The 21,669-nt window shown below is 38.6% G+C and overlaps 1 protein-coding gene across 1 annotated transcript in view; it reads right to left on the minus strand.

The window, feature by feature from the left end:
• The window catches only part of caps (capricious), a 70,478-nt gene that overhangs the window by 4,210 nt on the left and 44,599 nt on the right, over positions 1-21,669 (minus strand). Inside the window, exon 4 of the mRNA XM_089259075.1 lies at positions 21,572-21,645. The gene's annotated coding sequence lies outside the window, so the exon portion shown is untranslated. The remainder of the gene's footprint in view (positions 1-21,571; positions 21,646-21,669) is intronic.

The following is a 21,669-nucleotide window of genomic DNA, read 5'->3' on the forward strand; positions in this document are numbered from 1 at the left end:
GGGACAATGAATTGGTTGGCCCCATTCGGCCCGTTTTTCCGTTATCCGATTTTTAGGCAGTGACCCAACCCTTTGCGCCCGACCGGCTGGCCCAGAGTCCCCAAAGTCGCAGCCCATTCGAATGTGCGGACGAGGGCAGCTCCCCAAAGGCGACCAGGCCAAAGATATGCCACATAGTTTAGTTTTGGTCGAAACTTGAAAAACAACTTGCACTCTGTGTGCTTCGGGGACATTTATCAGAGAATGGCAAAAAGGGAAACTCAATTTAGCGCACAGCTCCGAGAAGTTCAAGGATGCCAGAAAGGATATGGGCAAAAGGCGCAACCCCAAATGGTCTATCAAATAAATAAAACAAAAGGAGTCAGGAGTCGGAGAAAGACTGAGAGGTAGGGAGAAAGCAATTTTTGTTGTTTCTTATTATTGGTTTTAGTCTGTCTCTCTCTCTCTCACTCTCTCTCTTTCTCTGCCTCTCACTCTTTTTTCACTCCCTCGATCCGTTCACAGTGCGTATAAACAAAAACACAGCAGTTGGCCACGCCCCAGCTGAAGCATATTTGGCTTTGGCGCTGCCTTTTTCATATTTTTCAACTTTACGCATTGTTCGGCATGGAAATGGCTCGGCCCCGAAGGCGTCATGAAAATAATCATAGATGTGGGTCATACTTCATGGCAAGCAGCGGACTGCTGGCTGGGTGGCTGTGTTGGGGCTGTGCTGGGGCGGTGCAGACAACTGATGGCTTTGTGTATTGTTTGCGCTGCGCCAAAAAGGATAACTGCTGGCAGCAACTCTCGAGACGGGCGCGTCTCGGCTCCAGCTCCAGCTTCAACTTGACTCTCGTTTTTATTATGTAAATATCACATAAACACCCGGGAGCGAAGCGGGCGCAATCATATGAAACAACGCCACAAAAATGGAGCACCCCAGGTCCCGGGTCCCGGGTTCCAGGTCCTTGGCTCTCTGTGCAGTATCTCATCATTATCATGCATATGCCATAAAGCGACTTGTTGAGACTGCGACTGAGAGGTTGCTCGCTTTTCTACATTCCATTCCTTTTTTTTCTGTTTCTTTGTTTTTCTTTTGGCAACTTGAGTTGAAGCCAAACCGTTGAGAGCACAAAAACAACTGACAGCAGCTACATGGAAACACACTGCCAGCCGCTGTCTGTCTGTCTGTCTGTCTGTGTGCGGGTAGCAGCTGCTTGAGCAGTCAGTCAACACGCACTTGCAAGCCGGGGGAGATATTTTGGAAAATCAAATTTAAATTGCTGAAATGTGAAATGCTGCTAAATGGCCAACAACAACAACAACAACAGCAACAAGAAAGCGCTGGGGCCAGGTTGCCAAATGGCCCAGAGCAGGCATCGGGCAGGACATGACCCGACTCGCTGCCAGCTATTGGCTTAGTCCCCCAACAAATGACGGCTGTTAGCCGAGAGACAATACGTTAACAGGAAGACACTTACGCCGGCTCACAAACAAAATATGGCAACAGCCCGGCCTAAACCAACAGCTCAACTAGAGCGCACAGCTCCCGGCTAATGCCCAACATGTGTAGACAAACATTGTCACGGCGTAAAGGTCAGAGCGACATGCCGTCACTTTAAATATGGTGACAAAGTAATTGAGTAGAGCTAGGAGGCTAAATTTCTGATTATGCTCTATTAAATATGTTGCTAAAATATATAAATGAATTGATACGTCTAAAAATTGAATAAAACTAGCTAGAATACCCTAACACTACGAAATACTCCATAGAAATACTTCATAAACTGATAAGGCGAAGCTATAGTATAAGGTAGAGCTCACTCTTTCATTATTAGGTTACAGCATTTATCTAATAAGAGCTCTAAACTCTAGCTAGCTCAGGCCCAGAGCCAGGCCATTAAATCTCTGAATCAACCCACAATGCCTCTACCAACACCGCCACATCATATTTGTACAAACTTAAGAAAAACACAATCATAATTTAATAAAAAATTAAAAACTAGTACGAAAAACGAAATGTTGCTAAGGGCTTCAATCGATAGCATCAAAATGCGGAATGGTTATCGATTATCAAAATAAATTTAATGTGCTTCACATATATAAGATCCTCTAAAAAAAGTTGCTGGTTCTTAACTCTCATAAGTTCTGAGATCGTCACAATCATTTCAAGGCATACAAAATAATCTACTGGTACTTTATTGATAAAGCTTTGGTGGGTTATACATGACTGTATTTCTGTTAAGATATCACAAATGCACCGCTTTAAATCTCAATAGATAAATACAAATAATAATCATATTTGTCGCTCTTTACCAACACTAGCTTTAATTTTTAGCCCCCATCGCTTCGACTCTCCCTCCACATTCAACACCATTTAAGTTGTCACCCTCGACTCGGCTCGGCTCGGTCGCTGGCCTCTCTCTGTCCAGCTGACGTGTCTGCCGCTCAAAAGTATGCTCTAAATATTTTATAGCTAGCCACTGAGATTTTTCTATCCTTTTTTTTTCGCTTCGGACATTTTTATTTGGTTTACGGACAAACCTTTTTCGACTGCTGTCCCCCTTTTTTTTTTGGCTGAACTCATTTATTAGTTCTGACTGGATTCGTGTCCGGGTGTGAGCCCACGCCCACCACGCCCACCATGCTGACCATTGTTATAAATGTTTGGCTGTCAGTTCAACTGTGGCCGTGTAGCCTTGCGGCCATGCTGCAGCACACACACACACACACACACACACATACAGAAAGTGGGAAATAGAAAAGGAAAAACCTAAGGTAGCAGCAAAAAATAAAACACACACTTCTTTATTGTGTGTGTGTGTGCGACTGTCTGTCCTTCAGTCTGTCTGTCTGGCTGGTGCCGCCACAGTTGCAGTCCCCCGTTGGAGCTGGCTGCTCCGCCGGGCTTTGCTTTCGCCTCTGCTATGACTTCCGTTTTTTGTTTGCCAACCACCTGTCCCCCAGCCCCACAGCCCCTCCCTGTATTGTTGCTGCTGCTTATTGTTTAGTCGGTTGAGTTTTTGAAAATTTGCCAGCAAAAGCAAAGAAAAAAAAACATGCGACTCTTGCAACAGTTTTGCTTTTGTTTCGCCATTGCCAGGAAATTGCTAAATAAATGCATGTTTCTGATTTAATAGAGGTGGAGGGGCGGAGGGTCAGAGCGGTGCAGCAGGACTCATGCCCGCTCATGCTCAATAAGTTTTCCCTCTAGTTTTTCTATTTGCCTAGAGTCTGCCAAAGTTTTTGGGGAAATCAAATGCCCAACTCTTGCTTTCGCCCGCTTTATTAATTCCTTTGGCCCAACTTTAAGCGGCTCCAATTTCCACCAGCTGGCCACGCCCATTCGCCGCCCGGCAATAAACTTCAACCGGTTTGTTGTTCTTTGCCAAATGTTTAATATTTCAAAGTAACGCCAGCCAATAGACCAGACCCACTTTCCATATCAGCAGCAGCGGGCGGATGAATGAAGTTTGAAATGGGGATCGGGACTCCACTTGTGCTGCTCGCCCCTCTTGCCTCCCCCTCGCCCCAAGCTCTGGTGTTATTTATATGACAATTTCGCTTGAGCGCGCGTTAAAATATCGCTGACAATATTTTATGCTCATGCTTTGCCTCATGTTTTGCCAACGTATCACGCCCCCCTCCCCCCTACCACCACACCCCGCCCTTGCTATGATAAACTTGGCAAATTTATCCTGCTTTGTGCCATACGTCTTTTGGCACAGTTTTCGTCCCCGTCCACGGAGGCCACGCCGGCTGGAACTCTAGTATTTGCACAGTTTACAGTTGCGACTGGAGCGGCGGCGTCGCGTGCGCATCTATAAGATACTTTCTGCTGCTAAACAAGCACAGTCAAATATTTGCAATGCTCTTGAAATAGCAACAACAATAGTCAACAGCACAAAAAATAGAAAAAGAAGAAGTACTTCAAGCGCACGCACGCTGCAAAGTTGAGCGCGGTATTTGGGGCACTTCCCCGGAAAGCGGCGAACGAACGACTCCACCCAGGCTGAAGGCTGTGCCAGTGAAAGTCAGTCGATGGATGAAGGCAGCCGGCAGCCCGCAGCCAGCAGCCAGTCGTCTGTGAAATAGAAAACGAAACAATGGCTCCATTCCGCACGGCGGCGGGGCAGAGGCGTAACGCGAGAAGTCAGCCGCTGCTGCTTCTGCTGCCGCTCCACGACGCCAGAGGGCGCTCCGTCACACATGTTACTTCAATTTTTCTTTCTCTCTGTTTCGTTTTTGGTAATAGTAATCGCAGAATTGCAATGTGCAACTTGGCAATTGCAAGTCTCGAATTGCTTCTGCCAACTAGCCCAGCAATTGATTTAAATGTGGAGCTCGCGTTGCAGATCGCTAACGGTCTCTATGGGGAAATACTTGAGCCAAGTGAAGTAGCCACAAAGCCCAGATCGAAATTCAATTTTCGCTGCCTTACGAACAAAGAATCGGCAGAGGAGGAGAAAGCCAGGAGCAGTAGAAGAAGAAAAAGAGAAATGCGAGATTTACTTTGATTATTGGCATAAAGTATATGGATTATAAAAGGAGTTGGTTTGCAATTACATATCTGGAATGGAAAGAGTGAGAGAGAGAGAGAGATGCAGAGAGAGGCAGTGAGATCTGTCTAATTGAAGTTGAACGAAATGTAACGAGCTGTAATGAAGAAGCAGAGCTAAAGAGATTCGCCTGGAAGTATCATCTAAACTGCCGCAATTGCACAAGTGTTAAGAATTCCTAAAATATTACTAGGCTAATATATAAATCGAATGCCTTATAACACAAAGCAAATGATTTCAAAGCTATATGAATAGGACTTTTAATATGAGAATGTTCTCTGGAAAGCAAATCAGCAGACTATATATAAACTATAGACAAATTGTATCATATGCACATATATGGCATAGAAAAATTATATAACCCAAGTCTAATTGTTGAAGACATTGATATAATTTACTAAAATATATATAATTAAAAATATATATTTAAAAAAAAAATCTTTCCTATATTAGGCAACAAATTTGTCTGCCCAATCTAATCTATAATAAATTATATAATAATATAAATATATAAATTAAAATATATATAAATTCATTATTAAATTAAATGTAAATATATGTATTATAATTTATATATGTATATGATTATATAATTTATTATTAATATTATTTATTTATTAGATAATATAGAAAATATAAATCTAAAAATTATTAAACGTGCTAGCTACGAGGGCCATCGACGGTATAATTTAATATAGACTAGATCAACTGTTCAAGAATAAACTCAATATTTTCAAAACAATATTTTGAGTTTTATTTTTGATCAATAAATTTGGATTCATCGCAATCATAATTTTTTTGAAAGGTTTTATTCTGTGACTTCTTGGAAACACATATATATTAACAAGGAAACGATAGCTAAGTCTATTTATTTATTTATAATACATTTGAGCTAATATATAATTAGAAGTAACATCAAATTAAGTTAAATTCCATTTAATCTACAGTTAAATTATATGTATATCATATTAAAACTGCATTTTCTATTCATGCCCAACTTTAATTGTCAAAATCTTAACTAAGGCCTATTCTAATAAATTTATCTCTCTCTCTCTCTCTCTCTCTCTCTCTCTCTCTCTCTCTCTCTCTCTCTCTCTCTCTCTCTCTCTCTCTCTCTATCTCTCTTTGTCTCTCTGTGTGTCTTTATCTCCCTTTCAATCGTTTTCTCTCAAATTAGCTTTTTAGCTAACCCCAAAAATATGCTTTAATCGAGCCTTTTGGCTCATTTGTTGGTATGTTTCGCCGAAAGTTTTTTGAGCTCCCTCTCTCTCTCTATCTCTCTCTCTCTCTCTCTATCTCTTTCACGCACAAGCTATCATCACAGGGAAGTACAACGCTTCAGCTGCAAAAAGTATTTTATGTGTCCCTTGAACATTGACACCAACTAAGCGACGCCGCGACTTACGCGACTTGAAGGCGTACCAGTTGCAGTTCTGGCCAAGCAGCATTGGATAAAGTTGGCACTACGACGACGCTTTTATGGCATAATTCGTAGCTGCGTCTTTTTTTTTGTTTTTACGGCCAAAAGCTTAGCGGGCTAGGAGGGTGGGGTTGGAGTCGGCGAATTGGCAGGGCTAGAAAGTAAAGAGTAATACCCAAAGCAGTCATAAAGTAAACCAAATATTTTACATATAAACGACCGCAAGCAGACGTCAGCGTCGAGGCACTTGCCAAGGCAGCGCAGACGTCGTCGCCATTTTAGCCATAATTTTTGTGAGTGTGTAAGTGTGTGTGTGTGCTTTTTTTTCTCTTTTTTTTGGACTCGTGCCCATAAAACGGCGACAGGCCAAAAAGTAGGTAAGAAACTTTAGCCGGCGACCTTGCCACACGCATTCCTCGAGCGGCGCAATCGTCGTCGTCGTCGTCTGGAATTTTAAAGCCAAGGCAAAGTTATGTGTGGCAGACAATAAATCGCAGCCATTGATCCTTGCTATATGTCTTAAACAAATTTATATGGCAAACGGAAAACTAGCTAGCTCCACTAGCTGGCAATATACTGCCACATTTTGGCAGCCACCGCACCCCACTAGCTCTTCCCCTCTCTCTCTCTATCTCTCGCTTACTCAACTTTTGATAAACGGGCATATGGCATCGCAAGAGCATGTCGAACATAAACCTTGCACGGCTGGAGATTTGCCATGGATTTGGAGCAGCGTTTAGTGCAGCCAAGTTGAAAATTAAGGCAAACGTCTGCGAACATTTTATTACAATGTTTATCCTAAGAGCGAACTTAAACTAGTAGCACGATAAATTCGCAGAGTGCAAAAGGGGGGAGAGGAGAGTGCTAGGTGATGAGCTAATGCAGAGATCAGCTGGCAGCGCGACAGTTAGCTAACTAGATATAAAAACTAAGTTTAAGTGAGCTTTAGAGCGAAATTGAAGCTGCAATAGCATGAAAACTTTCTCTTGTAAAGATGTTGAAGCTGAATCCAAGAATCAATTACTTGGAATCGAATTCTGAAGGTACGACTCAGCATAAGTTCAATTACATATTCAAATCTATACTTCAAGGTTTTGATAGAGTTAAAGCTTATATAACTAAAGACAACTTTAATTCAATTTAAAATTAAATAGTAAATATAAAGTCTTTATACTATGAAGTTTATAGATATTGGCATAACATATATTTCAAAGCAGTAATGGAGACTGCAGTGAGACATTTATGTACATATATATGTGTATATATAAAACACATGAGATTTATATACATATACATATATAAATGAAAAGTCAGTTTAAGGGGAAAATAAGCTAAAATCCGTAATAAGAATTTGAAGTGAAGAGAAGATTTTAACCTAGACCAAAGTCAAAACCATTCGATATAAATGTACATATATATAATATATAAATGTATATGTATAGATGTACATATACCAATAACTATACATACATATATATAAGTTGTTACATATAAACCTAAAGCTCCTGCTAAAAATCAGCAAAGCCTAAAAAGCCTTAATAGGCATAATTTATAAGGCATAAATCAGTTAAGGCTTTTCATTGCCAGTTAACATTAAATACACACACACACACTCACACTCACACCTTTGCAGACCCGCTCCACTTGCGAAGCTTGCCAAGTTTCGCCATTACTTAGGCCGCTTATCGACAAAAGTCAGCGAGCAGATCGGATTTGTGTGTTAAATTAAGCACTAAGTAGGCAAATACATGGAACAGCAACAGAAAAGAAGAGAGAAAAGCGGGAAAAATACGCCACAGCAAAATGAAAACGAAACGCGAATTAGGCCAGCTGAAGAACGCATAAAGGATTTAGCAGTTGGCCAAAGGGTTTAGCGCATCTTTGCGACAATGCTGACAAGCATTAGAGGGAGAGACAAAGCGAGCTGCATTTGTTGCTGACTCGGCGCGCGAGAGCTGCAACAAGCTGGCAGACAGCGGCGAGGGAGGCGGCAGACGAGGGCCAGGACTACCTGGACTAAGCAGCGGCCGCCAAACGGCGAGCGCCATAAATCTTTGGGAATCGCGAGGCGGGCGCAAAGTGCGCCACAAAATGGCGAAAATTGGACGGCAGAGGAATTAACAAAAGCGTGGCAGGCAGAGGAAGAGCGGGATAGAGAGAGAGAGAGAGAGAGGCGGCTAGAAGAGACCAGGAAGTTGCAAGTAGAGACGTTTCTAAACAGCCAGCCTGGCCAGGAAAGCCCCAGCACATGCTCCGAGTCGGTGTCGGTGTCGTTGTCGTTGTCTTTGTCGGAGTCGGTTTAGCTGCAGTTGGCGTGTGCGAAATTTAGTGCGCTTGAAATTTAGTTGCACAGTTGCGGTGATTTAGTTGGCCATTGCACTCGCACTAGTTGGCCCAAGCCGTGGCCGTCGCCGTCGCTGAATTGTGGGCGGCAATGGAGGTCAAAGCGGCGTAAACAATAAACTACGATTCGGGCCACAGCAGCGCGAAATGCTTAAATGCTGCTTTAAAAATGCATTTGACACTTAGCCAGGATATCTCAGAAGCGGCCTCTATGAACTGAGTGGTTGTGGGACTTATAAATTGATCAAGGTCAAGCAAGCACTGTGAAGTCAATTTTGATTAATTAATAAAAATTAATATTATCTCGAATTGCTGAATGAATTCTCCAAATGTTTGTGAATTTTCTGTTTGCTTTTATTAAATATTTTAATATATTTAATATATTTATTTTTATATATTTAATTTATATATATTTTTTTTTTAGTATTTTTTTATTTATTTATTTATTTTTTTTTTATATGAAAATACATTTTTTTTTTTTTTTAATGAAAATACATTTTTTTTTTTTTATTTTAAATGAAAATACAATTTTTTTTTTCTACAATTCCTTCCAATTCATTCCTCTTTAAATATATTTCCTTATTTTTTGCGAGCTACCTTTTCATTTTCATTAGCAAAATAGCTTAGCTCACACCACTGTGCATTTACATTTTTCCCGGACTGAACCGTGTAAAAAAGTTTTGCCTACCGCCGGCCTTCAATGCCATGAGCCACAGACCCCAGCAGCCATGCTCCCTTTGCTCATCTTGTGCCGCCTGCTGCAGCATCTGAATTTAACATGAATGCAACCAGCAACAGCAGCGGCAGAGGCAGAGGCAGCGGCAGAGGCAGCGGCAGAGGCAGCGGCAGAGGCAGCGGCAACGTCACATGTGCCATGGGCTTGTTCGGGAATTCGGGGAACCAGAGATTGGGGATAGTCGTGGTTTTTGCTTTAAACAGATCCATTGTTTATGCACAGGCGAGACAGAGACAGAGAGAGTGGGAAAGAGTGAGCGAAACTGTGGGTGAGTGAGACTCATTCAAAGACTCAGCGCCGTGCAGACCTCAACGTGAGTTAAGTGCGTTTGGAAAAATTTATGCGAAGAATGCAGCAGCAATATGTGCAACAGCAGCAGCAACAGCAACAGCAACAACAACAACAACAAAAACTCGCACAAACTCCAGCAGCGCCAAAGCGGTGCAAAGCGAACCACATGGCGCACACAAAAAGGACCAAACGAAGCAGGACTCTATATATAAATACATACATATATATATAGATATGTATATATGTATTATTTGGAAAAAATGTTTATGCCCAGGAAGACGGCGTCTGCCTTTGCAGGCACTCAGACAACGAGACTCTGTGCTTTGGTCTCTTTGCCTCTACCACTCCCACTCTCTCCCTCTTTCTCTCTCTCTCTCTCCTTCTCTCTCTCATCCCATCTGTGTGCAACGGATACCCAAGTGTGAACCAGAAAGCTTTCGGCAGATGTCTTTTTGTTCTGTCTGCAATTTTTCTCGTTGTCCACTCCTCAAGGCATTATTCATAGCCGGCGAGCACCGTCTCAGTGGATAGGCTGGTGGAGAACTTAATAAGATTTTAATTGAAGCGCAAGAATTTAATTAATTCAATAATGCGTGCCAAAGACCAGAAAGAAAGTGAGCAATACAATAAGAAAATGACGTATCGCCGCCTGGCATGCTTACAGCTCCGGCACTGAGGCGTTGGCTGGCTGGAAATGTTTCAATTAGAGAGAACTATGCGGGAAATGTAATTTCAAAAACAGAGATTTCGAATACTTTGAATTCATAAATCATGGGATAAAGGCTTGGAGGAACACTTCAAGGACTTTGAAAGATCATAAATAAGACTTTTATTTATTTATTTATTATTTCAGTCAACTATCATCCCAAACATTCTTAATCCCTTATATCTCGAAATATATCTTAACTATGCTTCATATTACCTCAGAGAGTGTTACCCAAAACACTCAACTTTCACATATTATTATCCGATTCCCCGCTCCTGCTCATCCCAACTTAGTTCAGCTCTTATCAGCACCTTTCTATGCGATTTTCATGCCAACCAAATTCAAATTAAATTATACCGCATAACATTTGCATTTTATTATTGTTATGCTTAGCCATTTGCCCAAAAACTTATCTGGAGCAAACTAATTAAAGTTCAATACATTTTGCAAAGTTCGCCAAACAAACTAACATTTGTTTCAGTTCAACTGAAAGCATCCTTTTGGTTGGTAACGCTCAGCTCGAGTTTGTTGCGAGCTTTTGGCCACATACGTGCCCGTTAGCTTGTTTGTTTTGTTTAGCTTCTCTGTTCTTCTCATTGTTGGGGTCAGCTCTGATATGGTAGTACACTAATTGCGAGTTGTTAATGTTGCAGCTGCAGCAAGTTGCCAGTTGCCAGTTGCCAGTTGCCAGTTGCCAGTTGCCAGTTGCCAGTTGCCAGTTGCCAGTTGCCAGTTGAGCGGCGACTCAATTGAAAATCTTTAGTGAGTTGAAAACTGTAAGTAATATAAATCACACACAAAAGGTTCTGTAAGTAACCCAATGCCGGCGCATTGTTGGTCGCTTGCTTAATGACGCAAGTAATTGCAACTGCGCAGCCCGTTGCAAGTTGCAAGCTGCAAGCCATAGAAACAACAACAACAGCAGCAGCAGCAGCAGCAATGGAATGGCACAAGGGAGCGACTTAATGAAAATCAAACACACAAACAACACAACACAACTCAAAGTCGGTCAACTGTGCAGTGGAAAACGTCGCCGAGAGTTTTGCGACCCCCGATAAACTCTCAAGTGGCGCATACCAAGCAATAATTGATAGACGAACAGATGTACAAGTGTTTAAATGAATGAATGATGTGAAGGAGAGAAAACAGAGAGAAAGAGAGAGAGAGAGAGAGAGAGAGAGAGAGAGAGAGAGAGTGGGGTAAAGAGAGTGCGAGGTCTATGCATTTGAAATGTTAAATGTGCTGCTTTGATGTTTCCACATTATTTGCAAAGGGTGCAATGGACCCCGGGGCGAGCGGTAAGCGGAACGACCCAAATCAATTGATTTATGCACTGTTATACGCTGCCGTCAATTGAAAACTGTAATTAAATTAATGAAGAAAGTTGACAAACTAACTGCAAGATCTGTCAATGTTGTTATTGTGCTCATAGTTTACTGAGTATTAATTCAGTTACGCACTGGCCAGCTTAACTGGAGCAGAGCAGGCACGACGGCATGCGATGATGAGAAGCGCCTAGAGAGGCAGCGGCAGCTGTTGTAATTGTCACGCAATTGCCGCAGGCAGACCAACTGGGGCCAACGGCTCTGGATCAATGCGGAAGCTCAATTGAATGCACGAAATTGCATTGGAATTCTCTCTTTGATGGCGAGGCAAGAGCGACGCAGCGTCGATGGCGCCAGAAGTACAGGGTATGACGCTTGCATACCTCGTTCAATTTCACACCTCTAATTGCCATTTGTTTATGCCTTCAGCCGAGTCTTCCAGCGTATTCAATTCAGCTGAACTGCTAAAAAGCCATAAATAATGCACTTCAATTCTCAGAAATCATTGAAAACTGATGAGCTACGCTAAGATATACATATATATTTATATATATCCACATTCATTTGAAAGCGTCAACAAAAATATCGTGTTGCCTTGCTGTTGGAAAATCAACAAACACAATTGTAAAACTTTTGCATAAACAAAATGACAAACGCGATTTTGAGAGCGATTATAAACGCGCGGCGCAAATTCAAGGCGTTTTAAAACGCGCCGCGCACATTTGCAAAACCGAAAATGAGAATTTTATAAATGGGCAGTAAAATTGTTTGTGATTGTGGCTGGTGTTGTAATGCAATCAGTTTCGATTTGATTACCTTTAATTGACTTTTCAGCACTATGGAACACGAGGCGGGCAGCGACGTCGACTGCGACAGCGACGTCGCGAACATTTAACACTTTTTGTGGCTCATTAAATATTCAAAATGTGGAGCACTCTTCTAGCTCTGTCTATCTCTCTCTCCCACCCCTCTCTCTCTCTCTCTCTAAATTTTCATATAGAACCATTTATTTTTTCAATTTCAATTTCAATTTCATCGCCGGAACTTGTTGTCAAACATATTGCATTATATTATATTAATTTTCTTGTTGTTGTTGACTGCATTGACATGAATATGTTGCAAAAAGCAACTATAAATTATGCAACAACAACAACACCAACAACAGCTGCAGCACTGCTAAATTGTTAATAATGTCACAATTTGATGCCAACAATTTATGACAAAAGTGGAAAAAATGCATTAAAATATATTCACATACATTAAGTGAAGTGCAAACACAAGAATAAAGCTATTTGTATGTGAATGCTCGCATGTTTGTATATATTTTTAATTTGCACTCAATATATATTTAAATTATTTATGTTAATTTTTTAATGGCTCTTTGAAATACGCAATAAAATTCATTAAAACATTCTCGCTTTGCCACGAAGGAAGAGTAATTTGATTTTGTGAAAGGGTTTGCAAGATTGATTAACTATTGAAAGAGACAGAATAATTATTTTAAAAAAATGTTTTTTTTTATTGAAATATACTAAACAAAAATTTATATATTATCAAATATAATAGCCAAAAAAAAAAAAAAATAATTATATTCATTGTATATTTAATTAATATTTATTTTATAAATAATATTAAATATATATAAATTAAATATATATTTATAATAAATAAATGTTAACAAATATATACGTTAAAAAAAAATAAATAAAATTAATAATATAATTCAAATAATAATATTTAAAAAAAATAATAATAATAAAATAATAACTAAAATATGTTAGATCATAAACAAATTTCTCAAAAGGGAATTACAATATATATATATATATATATATATATATATATATATATATATATATATATATATAAAATATATATATATATATATATATATATATATATATATATTTTATGATTTAAAAAATTAAATAAATGATATTTGCTATACAGAGAAATAGTCAATATATTTATTCCCAAAAGAGAAAGCGCTACACAAGAAAGCTAGAGCAAAAATAAATATTTATAGACCGCATATGTACGCTAGTTCATATTCATATTCACATTACTTTACAAAATAATATATATTCGTGTATGCCGTTGCTAACATATTTCTTAGAGTGTCAGGTGAAATTTATTAATTTTAATTAAAACATATTTATGCCCTGATTTCCACTTAGACAAACATGAATAATTATCTTTTGTGCAATTAACAATGCCAGTCGCAATTTCGCAATTGAATTAAGCGCCAAGCAAAGTCAACAAAAAATTGCTATGCAAATTGTGTGAGCATAATTAATAAACTATTTTTAATGTGCTGCAAAAAAAAAAGAAAAAAAAGAAAATGAAATAAAAAAATAACAATTATGCCGCAAATTTAAAAATGAGCATTTCGCTGGCTAAAAAGTAGCATAAAGCAAATGTGTGACAACGCGAAAGACCGCAAGAGCTGAAGAAGTGGGGAAAATCGGGAAAAGCGCAAAGGGAAATGCAAAACGCGCGCCTGGAGAGGCCGCGACAAGAGACTGCGACTGCGACTCTGACTGGCACAGCCACAGCTGGAACACCTCGCCTCGGCCATGGGTCGCGCAGCAGAGGAGAGCAGAGCAGAGCCTGTGCAACTCCAACTGGGCTGGGGACTGGCGCTGGGACTGGGTCTGTTTCATATGTACATGGCAAGTGTTGTAAGTATGTGCTTAAATACGCATTTATTCATACAAATATGGCCAACGGCAACAGCAGCAACAGCAGCAGCAGCAGCAGTAACAACCGCAACAGCAGCAGGCAAAACAATAAAACAAGTTGGCTGGCCAATGCTCCAGCTATATATGACTATGAAATGCCCTGCAAAAATGATATCAGAGAGAGAGAGAGAGAGAAGGAGAGAGAGAGAGGAGAGAGAGCAGGTGAGAGAGTGAAAGAAATAGAGAACAGAGGGAGAGAGCAGAAGAGAGCAGGAGAGAGATAGACAAAAATATAGAGAAGGAGCTAAAGAACGAAGTGAGACAGACTGAGAGACGCAGAAATAGAGAGAGAAGAGTGAGAGATAGAGACCAGATTGTGTGTGTGACAGAGAGAGAGAGAGAGAGAGAGAGAGAGACAACAAAGTGAGAGACATCATCATTATTATTTTATGTGATCTAATAAATGTGATCCATTTATATCAAATAATATAAAATAAATATTCAAGCCGAAGACCCTAATAGCCAGCGTAGCTGGCGTTTTAGTTGTTAAGTTAGCTTATAAAACTGATATAAATAAATAAATAAATAAATATACATAACTTGATCTGTTTCTTATTCCGAATTACATACAAATTTTTAGTTTCTTTTATCAATTTTTTATAATAAATATGAAATAAAAATAAGTATTTTCTTTTTTATTTTTAAGCAAGGCTTTTTAATATAAATAAATATATTAAATATATTAGAATATATTTCAATCAGCGGAGCTTTTTTGTTTGAACTTCATAATAATAAACTTTTGATTATTTTTTAAATATTTTTAAAATTTGTTTAAATTTTCCATTATATTCTCCATCTCTTAAATTTCTCTCAATTGAAACTCTACAGCACACTTGAATCCTGAAACAGTATATACCCGGCTACTCGCAAGAGAAGCGAATGAATTTCCATGTCGCTGCCGTCGTAGTTGGGCAAATCAGATGCGCAACTAACGAGCAACAACCACGACAACGTTGCTGACAACGGGCAAGGACTAGGCACCATGCTGAAGCAGCGCCGGACGCAGTGCCGTGGGCCATTCTATGTCTGAGCCCGGACCCAGACCCAGAGACCCATTCCCGTACCCGTAACCGTAGCCGAGCCCAACCCAAGCCAGCCCCAGCGCGATGGCGAGTCCGAGGCGAACATGGCGCAAATGTGACAAATATGGGCATAAAGTGTGCAAGTGACAAGTCTAACATACTTACAAATTTTCATGTGGCAGCCGCAGAGCCAACAGCCAAGACCACATTATCACCCAAAAAGGAGGATGGAGCGACATCGAGGCACACAGAAGGCACACAGTCATCGCAGCATAGGAATTTGCGTTTTCGAATGTATGTTAATGATCCAGCGGGCTGCCAGCGTAACCCAACAATGATTTCCAGCTTCAGTTTTCTTCTCTCATTTCTGTTTTTTTTTTCTACTTTTTTTCTATTCGCTGTCTGCACAGTTAGCCAAACGTATTTCCTGTCTTTTTGTGCGCTGCTGCGCCAACACTTGGCTTGTTTTTATTTTAATGATATTTTTTCAATCAGCCAACGAGCAACAAAACAGAAAAAAATTGAAGTTCATTTGAATATGTGCAAACTAATGCCGTTGATGATGAGGCTGCGTTTTCAGCTCTCTTTGTTTGCGCGCAAATTAAATTACAATTTTAAATTTTTACCAAACGGAAATACTTAATTTGAGCGCTGCTGGCAACGGCTATAACTAATGTATTTTGGCTAGAATTAAATTGAAAATAAACGTCGTTCTTTCTTTAGTGGTCTACAATTAATGAGCAGGTGTCAAGCGCTCTGGAGAGCTCTCCGAGTGTTGGGTGAATCTCTCAATCTCGGTGGCTCGTCCAGCGGAAATGCGTGTATTACGCGCCAAAGTTGACACAAAAGTAAGTCACAATGCACGAACAGCGTGCAGCGGAAATGACAGCATTCCCGCCGTTGGCCAACAAACGAGCCGAGTGCAGGCAAAACAAAGCGTAGTCAGCGTGGAAGATGAAGCAAAGTGAATTGAAGTACCTCAAATACCAATCATAGTTAGCTGCTTGCATGCAGCATGCAATGTGCTAGCCTTAGCTCTCCCTGCTCCGTCTCCTGCTGCTCTTACTAACAAGCTGTCAATAAACGTGGCAGCTGCTGCTCAGCTCAACCTGACAATGCATTCTGCTTCTTCTTTCTTCAGACTCATTCAAATGCGCACGCATGAAAATGACAGTAGCTTAGATGCATGCACCAACTACAACAACAACTACAACAACAACAACGAACAGCCAATGACCTAGACACGCACTTGGTTTGTCAACTATGTATATCTGTCGCATCTGAAATTACATAATTACCAACAATAAATTGTAATTACTGCCTTGAGATACATTTGCTCAGATAAACGCTTTTCCATGTCCGTGTCTCGACTCTGTTTGCACTTGGTTTCGCTTTTGGTTCGGCCCCCGTTCGACATTGACTTTGGGCCCGACCGAGACTGGCATAAATTACGCTCGGCAATTACGAGCAACCATCGAAAATGTAAACAAACTTGGGGAATACGCACACCCAGCGGCCCCAAAGTAGAGCGGGGCGGGAGCGGGGGCGGGTGCGCTGGCATCGCAGCGACGCAACGCATCGAAAAAGAGCACACAAAACGTTTTTAAGTTCACAAAAGTGCGTGCATAAATTGCTCGAGTCTTAGGTAATTTATACTGATTTGTTTTCAACTAAAAGGCCATGTGAAGCGTCGCACTGTCTGTCTTGGTGGCAGCTAGGTCCAAAAACTTATCTAAATAATGTCTGCAGTAAATTGCCTCAAGCATGCATAAGGTTTGGTATTTTTTAAATACTATTCAGATAAGAGTTTTAATTAATATGGGAAAAGTAAGTGCGGATCGACTTTTGTTAGCTCATTAAAATGAAATTGATAGATATTGCAATGAATATTATTCATTATATTATATTATTCATATTATTATATTATATTATAGAAAACTATTTGGTTCTGTTCTATATTTCTTGCTACTCAACATTTTAAAAGCTAACCGAATATACTCTTTTATTATGTGTGAAAGAGCGTATGCATATAATTACATTGAAGTTTTATTATTTATTTATTTATTATTTATGGCATATTCTCTACTCTTCTGCCATAAATTATGCTCGTCAATTAATGGTTTAATGGTTCGATATTTAATGGTTCTTGACTTCTTCTACCATTTGTCTTTCTCTTCTGCCCTTTTATCCACATCATCTGCCCTTTCTCTCCACCTTCTGCATTCTCTCTAAGTTATTTAATATTAGTTTATCTATGTTGCTTAATATTAAATCAATAATATTTTAAATATTTATATATACATATATATATTAAATATAAATAATATACAAATATATTTTAATCGTAGAAAAAATCCTAATTCGTTGAGAATAAATTTAGTAAAAGCCAAAACGTAATATCAATAATAATTTAAATATATATGTATATACATATAATAAAATATATATAACATAAAAATATATTTTAATTGAATCATTGAAAATATATTTAGTGAAAGCCAAAACTTTTCTTTGACCAAATCCTAATTAATTACGTATATATTTAAAAAATATATATATAATTTTTCCTCAGGAGAATCCTAATTTATTGGATATTTACATATATAATAAATGCCATAAACTTCCTTACAAAAAATCCCCAATCAATTATTTATACATTTAGTAAAAGCCATAAAGCTCCTGTAAACAAAATCCACAATTTCTATGCATGATTTAAGCCATATAACAAATGTACTCGAATATGCACAAGCCAAGTCCGCTTGGCCTTGAGATATCAATTCACTTTCTACGTGGCAGGAGTAACCTTAATCCGTCAGAGTTTTGACTTTTGCGTAGCTAAATTGAATATCAAATCAAATACATATGCTTAAGCTGCGACGCTCTGTGCAATTCCCCAAACAAGAAAATACACTGACAATGTGAGCTCTGTGTGTGCGTGTGTGTGTGTGTGTTTGTGGCACACAGATTGCCAAATTGAAAGTGCAATTAAATAATAATTGAGGCAAAATGTATGCGATTGCAGGCAAAACATGTTTTGTTATTGATATATGTATATGTAGAAAATGTAATTTCAATATAAACTGGGTCACTTGCATACGAATTTTGTGGGGGCAGCACAGGGTGGCTAATGACATAATCGGAAATCGAAATTCGTTAACGTCTGCTGCAGCTGCAGCTCGCCGTATTCAAATTTGATTTGATGCGCTTTAAGTTGTCCTAAGCGACTGCAGCTCATTAGGGTCACAGCAGCGGATCGAACTCATTTATTATGGCCATATAATCTAGCTGACAGGGTGAAAGAAAAAAATCAAGAAAAACAACAAAACATTTATGTATATATTTTATATATATTTACATATACATATATCTTGTTGACGCATTATGCAAAAATTTTGTTCGCTTTTATCAAATGTTGCTGGCTAACTAGTTCGGTCTTTTGTAAGCTGCATATTTAAGTTTTCAGCTCGCAACGATTTGCATATTTAATAAACCGCCAGCAGCATTCAAAGAAAACCTTAAAATGCATTTTTCTATTAATTTTTTGTTGTTAAATCGTTTCACATAAAAAATGCAAAATCAATGGGAAATAAATGCGCATAACGTTTAGCGTAATTATCTTATGCAAATATATACATATATTATAATATTAAAAAAAAAAAAAAAGAAATATCAGCTGCCATTGATAACAAAAATGCCTTTTGTTTTTTTTTTTTGTATTTTTTTGTTTTATTATTCATTTTTAAGGTTAATTGGGTGCTGATGCGCATTGAGCTGCCTGCGGGGCAAGAACTCGGCGACTGAAATCGAGATAATGAAGCGCTTGAAATAAATTTTATAAATTTCAAACTAATCATATTTTTTTCCCAGACAGCACACATCATTTTGTTGCTGTTGTTGTTGTTGCTATTTTTAATTTAATTTGCTAACAATTTCGCACATCAGCTTATAATTTGTAGTTGTTTATTGAAATTTTATAATTGATTTTGAAGTGAAGGGAATATATTTTTTATGCTTATAAATAGTCGATTGTCTATTAGTTTATATGTTATTAATGAAATATACGGCATAAATAAATTAGTCGATGTTGCTTAGGAAGCTATTAAGAAGTCTTGGATTACTGCTTAGCTAGTGAACAAAATTCTACTATTTTTTTTTTAATTGCTAGCTCTTTTAATTTTAAATTTGACAGCTGAACAAACCCTTTTTCTTTTTCAGTTGCTCACTAAGTTTTAGCAAGTAACTGACTACTCTTGGGTGCTCTTTTCCTTTTATTTTATATAGAAAAAATTTCAAAAGAAAATTAAGCAAAGCCTACACTAGAAATCATCCTCCTCTGCTCACGCATCGATTCACACAAAAGTGAGTCTCTTAGCTCTCCAAAGATCGAATGAATTAGCCGACTTGCTCTGATCTGACAGCTAACTCGCATTTAATTTCATTTGATTTCAGTTTAATTTCATTTGATTTTAGTTTCATTTTGCATTTCATTTAATTTCCATTTTGGGCATTTAAATAAAATGTGAGCTCATAAGCTAGATTGGTGAGGTTCTGCAATAATTCTTTGTCGAGGTCTTTACTCCTGAACGGAAGGAAAGTCCATGCAGAAGAGTTTGAGGCTTAGAAAGAATATTCAAATATTTATATATTTATTTACTTATTTATTTATTATTTCATATTTATATTTATATATTTATATTTTCAGAACGGCAAATCCATGTAGAAGAGTTATTTATTTATTATTTCATATTTATATTTCCCCTCTTGATATTACATGTCTATAGCCAAGCCGTTGAGAGCAAAGTAAATTATTAAAAAAGTATATAAATCAGAATTATATGGATCAAATCAACAAATTGTGTAGAGATATTTCTCTCGCTCGATTTCTCAGTACTATATAAAGCAAGCCTTGCAAACACATTTATTGCGTACAAACAATTTAAATTAAATTTAGCTTTTTTTCAAGCAGAAACGGAACAAATTCCCCCCTTTTTTAGCATTTACATTTTTAGCTAATTTATCACCAACAATCGCATTATTTTTAATGTTTTACTTTAATTTAATATCAATTTTTATCTATTCGAAAAAAAGTACAATATTTATATCGTTTAGATGGCCGTTCATTACGGATGGCTGCGCAAATTGTGCATTTCCTTTATCAATTTATTCTACTGTAAGCCGCACAAATGCAAATCATCGCAGTTGCATTAGCTTTAATATTCAGCTTGGGGTTGGCTTAAAGCCCGCCCCATTAAGCATTTAAGCCCCGCCACGCCCACTGTGATGTATTTATAGCGGTTATACGTAGTTTTTCCGCTAGTATTTTTTTTTAGTACTTTTTTTTTTTTTAGCCCCATAAGCCCGTAAGTCAAATCGTTGCGGCTATTTATTTATTTATCAACACAATGAGCCAGCCCTATGCGAGCGCACTAACTATTCCCTCAGTGCGAGCTATTCGAGGCTCAAGTCCATTTCCTTGGCTCATTTAATTTCGCTAGCGGACCACACACATCGCTCGCCCTTTGCTGACTTTTTTTTTCTGCCACTATTAGTTGTTCAATTTGAGTCTGAGTTTTTTGTTGTTGCTGCTGTTGCTGTTGCTGTTGTTGTCCTGCTCCATTATGCGCGTCCATTATGCCTCTGTTTGCCTTGATAATGCGCCACGTCCCAAGTCGGCGGCGTCTTATGGCATTGTCAGCTTTTGCCGGCCGACTGCCTTTTTGTCATTTCAGTTTTGTTGATTTTGCAAAAAAATAAAGAATATTTCCACCCACCCCCGTCCACAAACTACCTAGTAGAAACCTTGCTCCCGCAAAGACGTTCGGGCCAATGTAAATAATTTATTTATGGTCTTGTTTGTTTACTTCTCCCATCGTGGCATTTTCCTGCCTCGGCTTGCTCGGTCTTGTTTGCCTAGAGCTTAGAAGGTGCTGCCTTTGGCTACCCGAAAACTCTTACAGCTAGATATACCAGACCCACTCTCTCTCTCCCTCTCTCACTTATATACATATATGAGAAACGTGTGGCATTCGCATTCACTTTATAAATAAGAAATCAATTGATTTGGTTCAGGCGCAAGTTAAGAACTGTTGCCTTTGACAATATTTGCCAGTCCTTAAGGCGATTAACAGCGATTCCATTTCAGCTCTCATGTAAATATCGAGGCTTTAAATCAAAATCGAGGCACATGCGTTTTCGGCTTGTGTCAACAAGCAAAATGACATAAATATTATTTCAGTTTCACTGGAAACGTTGATTGAATAAAGTTAATTTCGCCGTCAGCCCGTTGGCTTTGGCTCAGATCTTTTTGATTTTCGTTCATGTTTGCGTTTCTGTCTGGTTTTTAAGTATGTATTTGCATTCTGGGCAATTGCAATTTGTGGCGTGAGAAAATTCCAATGATTCCATAAGCCAAACACAAAACTGAAAACTCTTTAATGAAGACTTACCAAAAAATGCACAATTAAATGAATGAATTGGCATTAGTTTGTGGGAGCAAGCTGTCGCGTGTAAGCAGGCATTGCTGTAAGAAGAAGAGGAGAGAATT

The sequence above is a fragment of the Drosophila navojoa genome, chromosome 4 (genome assembly GCF_054131105.1).
Source record: "Drosophila navojoa isolate 15081-1374.11 chromosome 4, UAZ_NAV_1.0, whole genome shotgun sequence".
NCBI lineage: Eukaryota > Metazoa > Arthropoda > Insecta > Diptera > Drosophilidae > Drosophila > Drosophila navojoa.